Source organism: Ranitomeya variabilis, chromosome 2 (assembly GCF_051348905.1).
Source record: "Ranitomeya variabilis isolate aRanVar5 chromosome 2, aRanVar5.hap1, whole genome shotgun sequence".
Taxonomy (NCBI): Eukaryota; Metazoa; Chordata; class Amphibia; order Anura; family Dendrobatidae; genus Ranitomeya; species Ranitomeya variabilis.
In genome coordinates, this window is record NC_135233.1 from 370,387,334 (window position 1) to 370,395,079 (window position 7,746).

A 7,746-nucleotide genomic window follows, 5' to 3' on the forward strand; every position below is an offset into this window, starting at 1 on the left:
GGGGCCTGTCATGCGCCTTTACTCCAGTAGCGCTCATTCCAAGAGTGCTCAGGTAGATTCAGGGGGAACGGGAGAATGTATTTCTAATTGCTCCTTTCTGGCCAAGAAGAAGTTGGTTCCCTCTGCTAAAGACCATGGCTCTGGAAGATCCTGTGTTGCTTCCTCGGAGAAAAGACTTAATTCATCAGGGTCCAGTCTTCCACCACAACATGGAGAGACTCCATCTGTCAACTTGGATCCTGAAAGGAATATCTTAAAGACCTGGGGTCTATCTGACCAAGTCATATCTATGATCCAGGCCAGTAGGAAGCCTGTTGTGAATTCTGTTTTTGGCTCCCTCTGGTGGCTACTGGTGGTACTGGCTTACTTTTGTCTTTTGTTTCCAGTGCACCTGTTCCCATCAGGGTTTGGGAGTTTCCTATTTAGTTTGGCTTCTCAGTCATTCTAGTGCCGGCAATCAATGTTATCAGAGCACCTCTGTTGCTTGCTACCTGCTCCAAGTCTGCAATTCAGCTAAGTTGGATCTTTTGTATTTTTGTGTTTGTTTTGTCCAGCACGCATTTATACACTCTTGCTGCTGGAAGCTCTAGTGATCTGAAATTACTACTCCGGTGTCATGAGTTGATATCGGAGTTAAAGTAATTTCAGGATGGCTGATTAGGGTTTTGAGGTGACCGCGAAGTCCTCTTTTGTATTTTCTGCTATCTAGTCAGAGGGCCTCTCTTTGCTGAACCTATATTCATACTGCGTACGTGCTTTCCTCTTACCTAACCGTTATTATATGTGGGGGGCTACTATCACTTTTGGGGTTTCCCTGGAGGCAAGTCAGGTCTGTGTATTCCTCTACTAGAGGTAGCTAGATCTCCGGCTGGTGCGAGACGTCTAGGGATATAAACGTAGGCACGCCCCCCGGCTACTGTTATTTGTGTGTTAGGTTCAGCATCGCGGTCATCTGAGTTACCATCTTCCTAGAGCTAGTCCGTTTTTGCCTAAGTCCCTGCCATTGGGAACCATGACAGTATTGCCAGCCAAAATGTATTAAAGGTATTGGCTGAAGAAAGAGAGAAATAAGAAGTTTCTGACACTTTTTTTTTTTTTACTCAGAAGTTCTGTCTAGCCATAATTTCAATCTGCTGGGTTTTTTTTTCTCTCCTCTTAATCCCTGAATGGCTCAGATCTCAGCTGTTGAGAAATGGATATCCAGAGTTTAGCTTCAAACCTGAATACTCTTGCCTCTAAAGTTCAAAATATCCAAGACTTTGTTATACATGCTCCTATGTCTGAACCCAAGATTCCTATACCTGAGTTTTTTTCTGGAGATAGATCTCGTTTTTTGAATTTTAAGCACAATTGTAAATTGTATCTTTCTCTGAGATCTCGCTCCGCTGGAGACCCCGCTCAGCAGGTTAAAATTGTTATTTCCTTGTTACGGGGTGACCCCCAGAATTGGGCATTTGCATTGGCACCAGGGGATCCTGCGCTGCTCAATGTGGATGCGTTTTTTCTGGCACTGGGGTTGCTCTATGAGGAACCTAATTTGGAGATTCAGGCTGAAAAAGCCTTGATGGCCCTCTCTCAGGGGTATGATGAAGCTGAAATATATTGTCAAAAATTTCGAAAATGGTCTGTGCTTACTCAGTGGAATGAGTGCGCCCTGGCGGCGAATTTCAGAGAAGGTCTCTCTGACGCCGTTAAAGATGTCATGGTGGGGTTTCCTACGCCCACAGGTCTGAATGAATCCATGACTATGGCTATTCAGATTGATCGGCGTTTACGGGAGCGCAAACCTGTGCACCATTTGGCGGTGTCTTCTGAGCAGGCACTGGAGAATATGCAATGTGATAGAATTCTGTCCAGAAATGAACGGCAGAATTATAGACGTAAAAATGGGTTGTGCTTCTACTGTGGTGATTCTGCTCATGTTATATCAGCATGCTCTAAACGCACAAAAAAGGGTGATAAGTCTTTTGCAATTGGCACTTTACAGTCTAAGTTTATTTTGTCTGTAAATTTGATTTGTTCATTATCATCTATTACCGTGGATGCCTATGTGGATTCTGGCGCTTCCTTGAGTCTTATGGATTGGTCCTTTGCCAGACGCTGTGGGTTTTGCCTAGAGCCTTTGGAAGTCCTTATCCCTCTGAAGGGTATCGACTCCACACCATTGGCTAGGAATAAACCACAATACTGGACACAAGTGACTATGTGTATGACTCCTGACCATCGGGAGGTGATTCGCTTCCTTGTGTTGCATAACTTGCATGATGTCTTAGTGCTTGGATTGCCATGGTTGCAAACTCATAATCCAGCCCTTGACTGGAAAACAATGTCTGTGTTAAGCTGGGGATGTCAGGGGGCTCATGGGGAAGTACCTTTGGTTTCCATTGCTTCATCTACTCCCTCTGAAGTTCCGGCATTTTTGTCTGACTATTGTGATGTTTTTGAGGAGCCTAAACTTAGTTCTCTCCCCTCTCACAGGGAATGCGATTGTGCTATAGACTTAATTCCTGGCAGCAAGTTTCCTAAGGGTCGTTTGTTCAATCTGTCTTTGCCTGAGCATGCTGCTATGCGAGAGTATATTAAGGAGTCCTTGGAAAAGGGACATATCCGTCCATCCTCATCTCCTTTAGGAGCAGGTTTTTTTTTCGTGGGTAAAAAAGATGGCTCCCTGAGGCCCTGTATTGATTATCGCCTGTTGAATAAGATTACAGTCAAATACCAGTATCCTTTGCCACTATTGACTGATTTATTTGCTCGTATTAAAGGGGCAAAGTGGTTCTCTAAGATTGATGTTCGGGGTGCGTATAATTTGGTGCGGATTAAGCAGGGAGATGAGTGGAAAACTGCATTTAATACGCCCGAGGGCCATTTTGAGTATTTGGTAATGCCTTTTGGTCGTTCTAATGCCCCTTCAGTCTTTCAGTCCTTTATGCACGATATTTTCCGTGAATATCTGGATAAATTTATGATTGTGTATTTGGATGATATTTTGATTTTTTCGGATGACTGGGAGTCGCATGTTCAACTGGTTAGGAAGGTTTTTCAGGTTTTGCGGGCCAATTCTTTGTTTGTAAAGGGTTCGAAGTGTATTTTTGGGGTTCAGAAGATCTCTTTTTTGGGTACATTTTTTCCCCTTCTTCTATTGAGATGGATCCTGTCAAGGTTCGTGCCATTTGTGATTGGACGCAGCCTACTTCCCTGAAGAGTCTTCAGAAATTCTTGGGCTTTGCTAATTTCTATCGTCGATTCATAACTGGGTTTTCAAGTGTTGCTAAGCCTCTGACTGATTTGACTAAGAAGGGTGCTGATGTTGCCAATTGGTCCTCTGCGGCTGTGGAGGCCTTTCGGGAGCTTAAGCGCCGCTTTTCTTCTGCCCCTGTGTTGCGCCAGCCTGATGTTTCGCTCCCTTTTCAGGTCGAGGTTGATGCTTCCGAGATTGGAGCGGGGGCGGTTTTGTCGCAGAGAAGTCCCGATTGCTCAGTGATGAGACCATGTGCATTCTTCTCTCGAAAGTTTTCGGCCGCCGAGCGAAATTATGATGTCGGTAATCGGGAGCTCTTGGCTATGAAGTGGGCATTTGAGGAGTGGCGTCATTGGCTTGAGGGTGCTAGACATCAGGTTGTGGTCTTGACTGATCACAAGAATCTGATTTACCTTGAGTCTGCCAGGCGTCTGAATCCTAGACAGGCGCGCTGGTCGCTGTTTTTCTCCCGGTTTAATTTTGTGGTTTCATACTTGCCGGGTTCGAAAAATGTGAAGGCAGATGCCCTTTCTAGGAGTTTTGAGCCTGACTCCTCTGGTGATTCTGAGCCTACGGGTATCCTTAAGGATGGGGTGATTTTGTCTGCTGTCTCCCCAGACTTGCGACGTGCTTTGCAGGAGTTTCAGACTGATAGGCCTGATCGTTGTCCGCCTGGGAGACTGTTTGTTCCAGATGAGTGGACCAGTAGAGTCATCTCGGAGGTTCATTCTTCTGTGTTGGCAGGCCACCCTGGAATCTTTGGTACCAGAGATTTGGTGGCCAGGTCCTTCTGGTGGCCTTCCCTGTCTTGGGATGTGCGTACTTTTGTGCAGTCTTGTGATGTTTGTGCTCGGGCCAAGCCTTGCTGCTCTCGGGCTAGTGGATTGTTGTTGTCCTTGCCTATTCCGAAGAGGCCGTGGACGCACATCTCTATGGACTTTATCTCGGACCTCCCGGTTTCTCAGAAAATGTCCGTTATTTGGGTGGTGTGTGACCGTTTTTCTAAGATGGTTCATTTGGTACCCTTGCCCAAATTGCCTTCTTCATTGGAGTTGGTTCCTTTGTTTTTTCAAAATGTGGTTCGTTTACATGGTATCCCGGAAAACATCGTTTCTGACAGGGGATCTCAATTTGTGTCTAGGTTCTGGCGAGCGTTCTGTGCCAGGATGGGCATTGATTTATCTTTCTCGTCTGCTTTCCATCCTCAGACTAATGGCCAGACGGAGCGAACTAATCAGACCTTGGAGACTTATTTGAGGTGTTTTGTGTCTGCTGATCAGGATGATTGGGTCGCTTTTTTGCCGTTGGCAGAGTTTGCCCTTAATAATCGGGCCAGTTCTGCCACTCTGGTTTCTCCTTTCTTTTGCAATTCAGGGTTTCACCCTCGTTTTTCATCTGGTCAGGTGGAATCTTCGGATTGCCCTGGAGTGGACACTGTGGTGGATAGACTGCACCGGATTTGGAGTCATGTGGTGGACAATTTGAAGTTGTCTCAGGAGAAGACTCAGCAGTTTGCTAATCGTCATCGTCGTGTGGGTCATCGTCTTCGTGTTGGGGACTTGGTGTGGTTGTCTTCTCGTTTTGTCCCTATGAAGGTCTCTTCTCCTAAGTTTAAACCCCGGTTCATAGGCCCTTATAAGATTTTGGAGATTCTTAATCCTGTATCTTTTCGTTTGGACCTACCAGCATCTTTCGCATTCATAATGTCTTCCATCGGTCATTGTTGCGGAGGTACGAGGTACCGGTTGTGCCTTCTGTTGAACCTCCTGCTCCTATGCTGGTGGAGGGTGAATTGGAGTATGTTGTGGAAAAGATTTTGGACTCTCGCGTTTCCAGACGGAGACTCCAATATTTGGTTAAATGGAAGGGATACGGGCAGGAAGATAATTCTTGGGTGACTGCCTCTGATGTTCATGCCTCTGATTTGGTTCGCGCCTTTCATAGGGCGCATCCAGATCGCCCTGGTGGTTCTCATGAGGGTTCGGTGCCCCCTTCTTAAGGGGGGGGGGTACTGTTGTGAATTCTGTTTTTGGCTCCCTCTGGTGGCTACTGGTGGTACTGGCTTACTTTTGTCTTTTGTTTCCAGTGCACCTGTTCCCATCAGGGTTTGGGAGTTTCCTATTTAGTTTGGCTTCTCAGTCATTCTAGTGCCGGCAATCAATGTTATCAGAGCACCTCTGTTGCTTGCTACCTGCTCCAAGTCTGCAATTCAGCTAAGTTGGATCTTTTGTATTTTTGTGTTTGTTTTGTCCAGCACGCATTTATACACTCTTGCTGCTGGAAGCTCTAGTGATCTGAAATTACTACTCCGGTGTCATGAGTTGATATCGGAGTTAAAGTAATTTCAGGATGGCTGATTAGGGTTTTGAGGTGACCGCGAAGTCCTCTTTTGTATTTTCTGCTATCTAGTCAGAGGGCCTCTCTTTGCTGAACCTATATTCATACTGCGTACGTGCTTTCCTCTTACCTAACCGTTATTATATGTGGGGGGCTACTATCACTTTTGGGGTTTCCCTGGAGGCAAGTCAGGTCTGTGTATTCCTCTACTAGGGGTAGCTAGATCTCCGGCTGGTGCGAGACGTCTAGGGATATAAACGTAGGCACGCCCCCGGCTACTGTTATTTGTGTGTTAGGTTCAGCATCGCGGTCATCTGAGTTACCATCTTCCTAGAGCTAGTCCGTTTTTGCCTAAGTCCCTGCCATTGGGAACCATGACAGTATTGCCGGCCAAAATGTATTAAAGGTATTGGCTGAAGAAAGAGAGAAATAAGAAGTTTCTGACACTTCTTTTTTTTACTCAGAAGTTCTGTCTAGCCATAATTTCAATCTGCTGGTTTTTTTTTTCTCTCCTCTTAATCCCTGAATGGCTCAGATCTCAGCTGTTGAGAAATGGATATCCAGAGTTTAGCTTCAAACCTGAATACTCTTGCCTCTAAAGTTCAAAATATCCAAGACTTTGTTATACATGCTCCTATGTCTGAACCCAAGATTCCTATACCTGAGTTTTTTTCTGGAGATAGATCTCGTTTTTTGAATTTTAAGCACAATTGTAAATTGTATCTTTCTCTGAGATCTCGCTCCGCTGGAGACCCCGCTCAGCAGGTTAAAATTGTTATTTCCTTGTTACGGGGTGACCCCCAGAATTGGGCATTTGCATTGGCACCAGGGGATCCTGCGCTGCTCAATGTGGATGCGTTTTTTCTGGCACTGGGGTTGCTCTATGAGGAACCTAATTTGGAGATTCAGGCTGAAAAACCTATATTCATACTGCGTACGTGCTTTCCTCTTACCTAACCGTTATTATATGTGGGGGGCTACTATCACTTTTGGGGTTTCCCTGGAGGCAAGTCAGGTCTGTGTATTCCTCTACTAGGGGTAGCTAGATCTCCGGCTGGTGCGAGACGTCTAGGGATATAAACGTAGGCACGCCCCCCGGCTACTGTTATTTGTGTGTTAGGTTCAGCATCGCGGTCATCTGAGTTACCATCTTCCTAGAGCTAGTCTGTTTTTGCCTAAGTCCCTGCCATTGGGAACCATGACAGAAGCCGTTCACATTGGCAATGTATAATAAAATTTGGAAGAGGGTCTGTATGGAGTGTGGCAGTTCCAATATTGACTTAGGCCTATTGATATGGGATTTTCTTCAAGCAGGCTTTAACAAAGGTCTTAGACCAAGCACACTTAAGGCCCCGTCTCACATAGCGATTTACCAACGATCACGACCAGCGATACGACCTGGCCGTGATCGTTGGTAAGTCGTTGTGTGGTCGCTGGGGAGCTGTCACACAGACCGCTCTCTCCAGCGACCAACGATCAGGGGAACAACTTCGGCATCGTTGAAATTGTCTTCAACGATGCCGAAGTCCCCCTGCAGCACCTGGGTAACCAGGGTAAACATCGGGTTACTAAGTGCAGGGCCGCACTTAGTAACCCGATGTTTACCCTGGTTACCAAAAAAATAAACAGTACATACTCACCATCTGATGTCCGTCAGGTCCCTTGCCCTCTGCTTCCTGCTCTGACTGAGTGCCGCCGTACAGTGAGAGCAGAGCGCAGCGGTGACGTCACTGCTGTGCTGTGCTCTCACTGTACGGCGGCACTCAGTCAGAGCAGGAAGCAGACGGCAAGGGACCTGACGGACATCAGATGGTGAGTATGTACTGTTTGTTTTTTTTTACTTTTACGCTGGTAACCAGGGTAAACATCGGGTTACTAAGCGCGGCCCTGCGCTTAGTAACCCGATGTTTACCCTGGTTACCAGTGAAGACATCGCTGGATCGGTGTCGCACACACCGATTCAGCGATGTCAGCGGGACCTCAACGACCAAAAAAAGGTCCAGGCCATTCCGACACGACCAGCGATCTCGCAGCAGGGGCCGGGTCGCTGGTACGTGTCACACATAGCGAGATCGCTACTGAGGTCACTGTTGCGTCACAAAACTTGTGACTCAGCAGCGATCTCGCTAGCGATCTCGCTATGTGAGACGGGGGCTTTAGCGTTCAGA